This window comes from Silene latifolia, chromosome 2, assembly GCF_048544455.1.
Source record: "Silene latifolia isolate original U9 population chromosome 2, ASM4854445v1, whole genome shotgun sequence".
NCBI classification, from domain to species: Eukaryota; Viridiplantae; Streptophyta; class Magnoliopsida; order Caryophyllales; family Caryophyllaceae; genus Silene; species Silene latifolia.
Genome location: NC_133527.1, coordinates 10,604,093 through 10,614,815, shown reverse-complemented (window position 1 = coordinate 10,614,815; position 10,723 = coordinate 10,604,093).

The following is a 10,723-nucleotide window of genomic DNA, read 5'->3' as shown; positions in this document are numbered from 1 at the left end:
CGGGATCGCTATGTGTTTATCTTGTGAATTGTGTACCTATATGGTGATGTGTGGCATGAATCAGTGGATGTATGTATGTGGAGAATGGGGAATGTGTAGAAAGGATGGTGATAATGTGATTTCGTATGTTGTTGATCGAAAGCATGTTGTATGATAGTTGGTTTAAAATGTTGGTTGGAATTGTTAGAAAAGTGTATGGGAATGATGAGTAATGTGTTGGAAATGGATGAATTGATTGGAAAAGATGGGGTAGCAATTGCATGAGAATATGAATTTTGTGATTATGAATATGTTTAAGTGACGAAGTGTATTTGTAATGTTGTTGTATTAGTAACATGGAAATATGATTTGTAATGTATGAGAATGTGGTGTTACGAAAAGTTATAAAATTTAAAGTATGCGGTTAGTACATGACTAATGAGCTAAATAATATATGTGCATGATGGATGTTGTTGCTTGATTTTTGAAAATAGTAACATATGATTATGAATACTGGTTTTATGAGTTTTGGACTGGTTTTGTTTGCTTGGTTGTTGTTTAAGTTGTTTGGAAGTAAAATCAAGTAGTTGTGTTTTTTTCAATTATAAAGAGGTTGTCTTCAAACTGTTATAACTTGAGATGCATAAATGATTTTGATGTGATTCCAATTGGAGGTGATAGCTTGTTCTTTTACGATTCTAACGATAGGTCACACGCCCAAAGCGACCAAGTAATGAGTGAGTTATGACTGTTTTACGAAAACTGGACAGTGCTGAGAATTGGGGTACTCGATCGAGTAACTAGGGTACTCGATCGAGTAAGTGGGCACTCGATCGAGTACCTTAGCTACTCGATCGAGTAGCCCTGGTGATTTGTTTTACGTGCTTCTGATCTTCACCTACTCGATCGAGTAAGTCCCTTACTCGATCGAGTGGCTTGTATTCGATCTAGTGACCCCTGTTTTGGGTCACATGCTTATCTTTTGACATTCGTGCATATTATGTTTAATTCAAAGTTGTTATTTTACTTCTTATTGCATTGTTTTACATGTAAGTTGGTCTTGATTCGTAAGTTACCCAATCTTATGGGGTGGTGAGTGGCACCTTTTGGTGAGTATGAGTTTGGTGGGAGGAGATGAGCTATATGTGGTTGTGCTGAGAAGTGGAAAAAGAAAAAGAATGTTGATGAGCTGATTGAGGCATGGTGCAAGTTTTTGTGAGGCGTGGTGAGTGAATTATTCGCGAAATTGAGTGATGAAAAAGTAAGTGAAAGTGGGTAAGGGATGATGTGAGTCTAAGGAACGTGAGAATAAACAGATTGAAAGTAAGGATATGGATAGTGGTAGCTTGAGATGTGTAAAGAATTATGGAGGGAGATGGTTAGGAGTCGGGTGGGTTATGGATATATGTAGTGAAAGTTCGTTTTGAAGGGGGTTGAGAAGAGTGGTAAACAGTGAACTTGATGGAGACATGTCGCGAGGTAGATTTGTACACAGTGAGTGAGTTTGGGAGATTTGGTTTATTAAGAGATGAAACAACTGTGGGATTTCCTTGGGCAATTAACGGTATTAAATGAATTCTGATTTCTAGAGAGGTACAAAGGAGATGCAATTGTTTGTACAGTGAACGTTGATTTTATGGATAGATTAGTGGCAAGTGTGAGTGATAGCATAATAAGAGAAGATCCATGGTAAGAAAGAGTGAGATGATGTCGGTAGAAAATAATGGAATTTGAGTTTTGGAGCAACGAAAGGGTAACTGGATTACTAAAGAGTTAGCTAGAAAGAATAAGGAGTTGAGCTATTAATTGTTATTGTTGAGTGTAAAGAGAAAAGAAGGATAAAAGTAAGCTGAGAAAAATGTTGACCAGAGTTATGTGATATAGAAGTAAGGAATCGTCGAGATTTATGATATTATCATGAGGATATTAGTTAATGATTATATAGAAGTTTCAGGACAACATGATTGATAATGAGTTTCGAGGAATTAAGGGAGTAATAAGTTGGTGGAGTATTGGCAGGATACGAGATATTTAGTGGAGAGTTGGATGACAATACAAATAAGACAGTATTGGGTATAATGTTGAGGTAATTTTGTTGATGGGTTTTGTTCCGGGTGTAATTCCAGAGCAAGTATCGTTACCACCCGTGGCTTGTAGAATGATGTCTTGGGTTGAACCCTTCTTGCTTCTATCGTCTCCCTCGGCCTCTCCTGCAACAATGAACGAACTGAGGGCTTGGCTTTGTGCCAAGCGTACTCACTCCGACGCCCAAGTCAGTAAACTTAAAGGATTAAGCTGTGTTGCTTGGCTAGATATATATTGTAGAGAGATAAGGGAGATATTACCAGATGAATAGTGTATTTAGGTTTTGTTGTGGATTAGTTGGATGTCTTCCTCAAAGAAGGTTGAGGAGTATTTATAGGCTTTCACCTTTTGTCACGTAGTGGCCAAGTGGCCAAGTGGCTATCAGGTGGAAAGACCGTTCTACCCTCGGCCGATGGACCTATGGCAGGCCGGCCGAGGGTCCTGGATGTGAGTACGCGGATATGTGCCCCGGCTGGCTAGTTGTCAGGCCGTGACCCAGGTGTGACAGCCGATGGGTGCATCGGCTAGGCCCACTAAGTCGTTGACTTCTTTGTGGATATCTTTGACCTTGCTCGGTGTGTTGACTTTGTCAGAGGTGCAGAATATGCCCCATCAATTTGCCCCCAGCGTAGTCTATGCCGTGGTATGGGCTCCGATGTATGCTGAGCGTATATTCTGCACTAAGTAAATTTCGCAAATGTTTCTGTATCGGTGTCTTCTTGTGTATCGGCGGGGCTCTTGTTAGGCCGTACCATATACCATATCCCCCCTCCACATGGATGCGTAAAGGGTATCCGATGTGGAAAAGAACATGACGCTGGCCGAGACCAGGGTGAGAGTCTTGGGTTGACTTTGATTGCCCCCGGCCGGTGCTTCCTGGCTTGGTTGATCGATAGCCGGCGGAGACTAGATACCTAGGAATTTGTGGGAGATGAACAGTCGAAGGGATGTGAATAGGCGTGTTGAAGACGTTTGGTCACTGTTGCATTGATTGACATTCAACTGTTGCGACGATTGACATCCCGCGGTTGCATGCTTGACACGTGTGTGTTCGTTGATTGGTTGACGCTTCATGGGCGGTGCCCTGATTGGTCCTTCTTTACGGGCTTTTCTCTATAAATAGGGCAGTTATTCCGTGATTTTGGCCTCCATTTTGTTTTCAAAAATTTTCTCCAAAATCTTCATCTCTCCAAACTTTCAAGGGTTGTCTTTGTCTTCTTAATCTTCGGAAGATTTGATCCGGCGAGTGTTTTTCTTTAAGGTAAACAAACAAACTTTTATTTTTTTCTTGCTAGTAATTTTTGTGAATCATGTCTTCTGCTGATGCTGGACCTAGTAAACCTGCGTCGGGGGGCCCTAGGTCTCCTTCCCTGAAGTTGATCCTCAAATTCGGAGGAATGGGAGGATTACGATTCTTTTGGTGATCTTGGTGATGATTTTGGTGATGATGCGGTAAGGTCCCGTCCGAGTGAGGGGAGACGTTACGTCATGGATCACGGCTATGTCTGTAAGATCCGTCTTGATAGTGCTTGGTCCCGTAAGCTTGCCCGTTGTTCCGGCGGGAAACTTCTTGAGGATCATTTTTTCTTTGGTAGGGGATACGAAATTGTTATCCCTGAGGAAGGTCGAGGCCATATCGCCCTCCGGTCAGTCATCTTGGCGTATACCTGCGGCATTTGGAGTACGGGCTCCGGTTTCCGCTGAATGGGTACGTTGCGGCCATAATTAGGGCCATGAACGTTCTTTGTTATTAACCGCACCACCGGCCATGAGGACCATAACGGGTTTTGTCTCGGCTTTGTCTTTTTAAGGGAGAGGCCCCGACGGTAAATTTATTTCGCCGACTCCATCATCTCAAACATCACTCTCGGCGCGTTGGGTGGTACGGTGTACAAACGGAGCGGGGTTATGTCTCTCACGACAAACTCTCTTCTTGCAAGGACTGGCAAGATCGGTGGGTGTACGTTAAAGTGCCGGATGATGACTATCATTGCCCCACTCCTTCCAAAGATCGGGTTAACTTGCGGTGTGAGACTAGGGCGGAGCATGACAGATGGGTCACTCGGAAGCATCTTAAAATGGATGCTAGCAGGGTCGTTCTCAAGGAGGATGAGAGGCTGGCAATGAGGCTCTTTGAGGTGGACAAGAGGGGGATGCCGAAAAGATGGATTCCCCCGACGCAGATCATTCTTCAGGATGAGCCGCTCTGCTATGTCGGCCTCATACCGGCCCTAGCACGGGGTGAGTGGGGTCGGTGTGAGGCCCATCGACGCTCTCAATGTTTCTCTATTTTCGAACTTCGATTTGTTTCTTCTGCTTGACTCTTGCTTTGTCCCTTTTGCAGACCACTTTGGACCGGACCTATCTGAGGATCTTCTTCGGAGAATGGGGCTGCACAAAGATAAAACCGTTGCCGACTTGCATCCCAAGGCTCTAGCCCATGACCGTAGGGCGTCGCCGAACGACCTTATGGAACAGCGACTGAAGGTCTTGAGCAAGGAGGAGGCGCAGGCGAGGGTTGTCAGCGGCGTAGTGCGTCGGACGCGGAAAACAAAGCCTTCGGTGGCTACGGCGTCGGCACCTGGTCCCACTCCCATCCCCTCTCTTAAGAAGGTGGAGATTGTTGATATTCCCGATGAGGGGGATTCCGACGCAGAGGGATCTCCCCTTATCCGTAAGAGGAAAGGGACAGCTTCTACCGCTGGCAAGGAAGTGTCTTCTCCAGTTAAGAAGGCCAAACATGGTACCTATCTAGCTTGTGGCTTAAATTTAGCCGTGCCATTAGGTGTTTCTGACAAGTCAATGTTGATACTGATGTTTTAATTGAATTTCTGCAGACCAGCCGCAGTCGGCTATTGCTCACGTTGGGCAGCAGACGGTGGGGTCCTCTGCACAGGTTGGTGATCAAGGCGCCACCGTCAACCCTTCGTCCCGGAAGGCTTTCGTCTCCCAGCCGCTGGCTAGTGGTCAAATTGTCACCACCGCCCCCTCATCCCAGAAGGTTTCCGTCTCCGAGCTTATAGAGGAGGGCACGAAGCTAATTAGGGAGCTGGCGAGGTGGAACGTGGTTACCAGTGCTCGTCTCACGGAGCAAGAGAAGGCCGTGGCTCGGGCTGTTCAAGAGCGTAATGCCACTAAGCAGGTGGCTGCATCGGCGAAGTTGGGTCTCCTTAATGAGCAGAGGCTCGGGGAGAAGGCGAGAAGGCGCTCTCTACCGAGAGAAAACTTAGGGAGGACGCTGAAAAGGAGGTCCTTGCTGAGAGGGCTAAGGCCGAGGCTGCGGCTGCCGAAGCTGCGAAGCTGCTGAGGAAATGTGAGCTCGCTCAGGGGCGCGCCGACCTCTACTTCCAGCAGCGGAACGAGTCCCGGGACCTGTTTAAGGCTCAGGCTGAGGTGGTTCGGGGCAAAGATGCCATCATCGAGCAAAAGGAGGCGGACATCGAGATGCTGCAGACCGGCATGCTTCCCAAATTGTGCGCTAAGTTCCGGGATTTGGCCGAAGATGCTGCTAGGGAAGTTATCGGGGAGCTTTTCCCTCTTGATGGTTCCTTCCCGTGGGGCAGGTTCGACGCGTTGCTTGATGACAAGCTCGAGGCTAAGGAGAAAGCCGCGGTGGAGGAGGCCAAGGAGGCGGTGAAGGCAAAGATGGAGAGGGAGGCGGCCGCGGAGAAAGCAGCTCTTGCTGAGAGGGCTCGGGTGGCTAAGGAAGAAGCCGAAAGGATGAGGGCAGCTGAGGCTGCCGAAGCCAAGGCTGAGGCTGCTAGAAAAGCTGCTGGGCTGCCCACTGAAGAAGATGCGGCTTGATGAGAACAAGTTTACAGCAGATCTGCTTCAGCCGTCCGGGGGCCAGTTACTCAGCCCTTTCCTCCCCGCTATCCCTTGGTACATGAACATAATGGTAGTTTTTCGGCTGATCCCTGTGGGGACGGCCGTCACCTGTATTCTTTTTACTTGTAATCTTTACTTGTAACTTATCTTCTAATAATAGTTCGTTTCTTTCGCCTTCGGCCTGGCCGAGGTCTTTATCTCATCTTTGTCAGAGTTGTCTTCCTGTACTTCTAATTGAGCGCCCCCTTTTAGGGTGCGTATCTCAACTTAGTTTCAACGCTTCCAAGACGTTTCGTTTGTTTTTGCGACAGTGTGAGCCGGCGGCTACTTCATGATAGCGTGTTACGTGGCGTCCACCACTTGGGGTGACCGCGACGGCATCAAACCTCTTAGGTTGACTGCCGTGGCGTCTACTACTTGGGGTGACTGCGACGGCGCTAATTTCTTGATGGAGACTGCCGCTCTTGTCGGTATGACAGTGTGAGCCGGCGTCTACTTCTTGATAGCGTGTTACGTGGCGTCTACCACTTGGAGTGACTGCGACGGCATCAAACCTCTTGGGGTGACTGCCGTGGCGTCTACTACTTGGGGTGACTGCGACGACGCTAATTTCTTGATGGAGGCGCCGCTCTTGTCGGTATGACAGTGTGAGCGAGCGTCTACTTCTTGATAGCGTGTTACGTGGCGTCTACCACTTGGAGTGGCTGCGACGGCATCAAACCTCTTGGGGTGACTGCCGTGGCGTCTACTACTTGGGGTGACTGCGACGGCGCTAATTTCTTGATGGAGACCGCCGCTCTTGTCGATATGACGGTGTGAGCCGGCGTCTACTTCTTGATAGCGTGTTACGTGGCGTCTACCACTTGGAGTGACTGCGACGGCATCAAACCTCTTGGGGTGGCTGCCGTGGCGTCTACAACTTGGGGTGACTGCGACGGCGCTAATTTCTTGATGGAGAGGCTGCGCTCTTGTCGGTATGACAGTGTGAGCGGCGTCTACTTCTTGATAGCGTGTTACGTGGCGTCTACCACTTGGAGTGGCTGCGACGGCATCAAACCTCTTGGGGTGACTGCCGTGGCGTCTACTACTTGGGGTGACTGCGACGGCGCTAATTTCTTGATGGAGGCTGCCGCTCTTGTCGGTATGACAGTGTGAGCCGGCGTCTACTTCTTGATAGCGTGTTACGTGGCGTCTACCACTTGGAGTGACTGCGACGGCATCAAACCTCTTGGGGTGACTGCCGTGGCGTCTACTACTTGGGGTGACTGCGACGGCGCTAATTTCTTGATGGAGACTGCCGCTCTTGTCGGTATGACGGTGTGAGCGGCGTCTACTTCTTGATAGCGTGTTACGTGGCGTCTACCACTTGGAGTGACTGCGACGGCATCAAACCTCTTGGGGTGGCTAGTGGCGTCTACTACTTGGGGTGGCTGCGACGGCGCTAATTTCTTGATGGAGCTCGCTCTTGTCGGTATGACGGTGTGAGCCGGCGTCTACTTCTTGATAGCGTGTTACGTGGCGTCTACCACTTGGAGGAGCTGCGACGGCATCAAACCTCTTGGGGTGGCTGCCGTGGCGTCTACTACTTGGGGTGACTGCGACGGCGCTAATTTCTTGATGGAGACTGCCGCTCTTGTCGGTATGACAGTGTGAGCCGGCGTCTACTTCTTGAAAGCGTGTTACGTGGCGTCTACCACTTGGAGTGACTGCGACGGCATCAAACCTCTTGGGGTGACTGCCGTGGCGTCTACTACTTGGGGTGACTGCGACGGCGCTAATTTCTTGATGGAGACTGCCGCTCTTGTCGGTATGACAGTGTGAGCCGGCGTCTACTTCTTGATAGATAATTGACGGGAAAATTTTGTTTTGACGGAAGGCTCGGATGGTTTTTATTAGGTAAAAACATGCGTTGGGGTGTCCACATCAATTTTGGACACCTCCGCAGCTACATAGACTTCTACGAGATCACCAATGCCCTAACGGCTCATCGCGGGCATACCTCCCCGGTCAGCCACTAATTGTATCCATGAGGTCGCCCTCATGCTGTAAGGACGGGCTTTTTCCTTTTTCGGACTTCCTCGCCTCTTTGAGGGATTGCATGTTGCAACCTCGGGCAGCTATCTGGACGTTGACCACCTCATCCTTCTCGTCTTTGGAGACGAGCTTATGCGCTTCCCCGTGCCCGAGACATACATCAGCGTTAGGGCCCGGATGGACATCACTGCGTCGACCTCGCTCAGGGTGACTCGACCTATGAGAACATTGTAGGCGGACGAGCCGTCGATGACGACGAACTCAGCTAGGATGTTTTTAGCCGCGTTCTTTTCGCCGAACGTCACTGGGAGTCTGATTGATCCCAGCGGCACCAGGCCGGCCCCGGAAGAAGTCTGTATAGGGGGGTTGGTACGGGGCTTAAGTCCTTGATCTTCAGGCCGAGGCCGAGGAAGCACTCTCTAAACATGATGTTCGTGTATGCACTGTGTCAATCGGGCACCTCTTGACCAGGTGGTTGGATATGTCCAAATTGACTACAAGCGGGTCGCTGTGAGGGGTGATGACCCCTTCGTAGTCCTTTCTTCCGATAGTCATATCGGGGATGCTTGCAGAGGGGATCCTTGAGTTGGGTACAAAGTTGATGGCCTGATATAGCTCGTTTAGGTGCCGCTTGTGCCCATGAGCGGACCCTCCGTTCTCGTTGCCCCCGATGACAATATGAATCACGCCTATCCGCTCGAAGACGGACTTCCTATCTGAACTGCCGGCGTCGGTCTTTGGGCCTTTTGCAACGTACTTGCCGAGGCTTCCTTCCGGATCGGCTCCTCATGGCATTCTTCGGATGGCGGCGATCGTTGGTTAAATGGCGGTGTGGCCGTGGTACTCACAATATCGCTCGTGTCGCCGTCACTTTTCGGCTTGGGGGTCTCTCCCACTTCGGCCCTCGTTTTTGCTCGGGCGAAGACTTCGGCGGCTGATACGACGAGAGGGGTTTTTTCACTATACCGCCTCTGGTGGTACGTTCCTGAATTCCACCCGGCGCCTGCCGAGTCTTGCTTCCGGTCGGGTCTGTCCGACCGTGATCTGTTATTCTCACGGCGTCTTCCATCGGACCGCGAGCCGTTGTTGTCGCGGCGTCCTTCGTCCTGACTATCCTGCCTGTGACTCTTCTTTTCTGAGTGCTCGGCTTCGCGGGGATCTTCCCAGGTCTTGTGGTAATCTTCCACCTTGATGGCTTGGTCGGCCAACTTTCTGGCGGCGTCCAGGCCCAGGCCTCCGCTCTTGATGAGCTCGTTTTTTAAGGCTCCCCTTGGGAGGCCCTTCATCAGTGCGAAGGCCGCCAGCTCGGGATTAATTTCTCGGATCTGCTGGACCTTTCCATCGAACCTCTTCACGTAGCTCCGGAGAGACTCGCCCCCCTCCTGTCTGATAGTCAGGAGGTCAGATGTCTCTACGGCCCTTCTCTTATTGCAGGAGTATTGGGCTAGGAAAGCGCCCTTCAGGTCGGCGTAATAGTATACCGAGCCATCCGGAAGCCCTTTGTACCAGCTCTGAGCCATCCCATGCAGAGTTGTTGGGAAAATTCGGCACCAGACCTCATCGGGCTGCTCCCATACCGACATGTAAGACTCGAAGGCCTCAGCGTGGTCGACTGGATCACCATCCCCCTTGTATGACAGAGGTGGCAGCTTGAGTTTATTTGGCACCGGGACTTCTAGGACGTAGGCGTTGAGGGGCTGCCTAACCACGTGTCGAACGACACGCGGCGATCGGCTCCTCGCGTCCCTAACCTGGCTTCTCCCCCCGTAGCGGGAGGGGCTCCTTCTTCGACTCGGACTTCTTCTCCAACTCTGCTGAGTCGGACTCCTCTGGCTCCTTCGGGGTGAGCCTCGTTCGTGTGGCGGGGACGCTGTCCTCCCACGAGTGCGGGAAGGACTTAGGTCTACCGCGCCCACTTTGGGCTCCCCTGGCGCCTTGACTGGGTCGGCTTCTCCTAGCGCTCCGTTCAAATTTCTTGGAGTCACATTTTGGGCCCTGGTCTCCTGGACAGTTTCCGCCGCTCTTGTCGGCGTGACAGTGTGAGCGGGCGTACCACTAATTAGGTCTAGGAGCATTTTCAGTCTTGCCACATCAACCACACGTCCCATGATGGTGACCTGGTTGGCTGGCAGCGGCGTGTCGGGTATTGATGGCATCCCGAACTCCGGTTGGATTACACCGCCGGTGGAGGGCTGTATGACTCCAGAATTGTTGAAGGTATCATCTTGGTAAAATGCAGTTTCGTCGGTTACGACTGCATCTTGTTGTTTCGACATTTTCTTAGCTTTTTGGGTGGGTTTTTGTTGTTTTTTTTTTTTTGATTGGGAATGAATGTGACTAGCTTCTAGTGTCTTTCCCCACAGACGGCGCCAATTGTTCCGGGTGTAATTCCAGAGCAAGTATCGTTACCACCCGTGGCTTGTAGAATGATGTCTTGGGTTGAACCCTTCTTGCTTCTATCGTCTCCCTCGGCCTCTCCTGCAACAATGAACGAACTGAGGGCTTGGCTTTGTGCCAAGCGTACTCACTCCGACGCCCAAGTCAGTAAACTTAAAGGATTAAGCTGTGTTGCTTGGCTAGATATATATTGTAGAGAGATAAGGGAGATATTACCAGATGAATAGTGTATTTAGGTTTTGTTGTGGATTAGTTGGATGCCTTCCTCAAAGAAGGTTGAGGAGTATTTATAGGCTTTCACCTTTTGTCACGTAGTGGCCAAGTGGCCAAGTGGCTATCAGGTGGAAAGACCGTTCTACCCTCGGCCGATGGACCTATGGCGGGCCGAGGGTCTGGATGT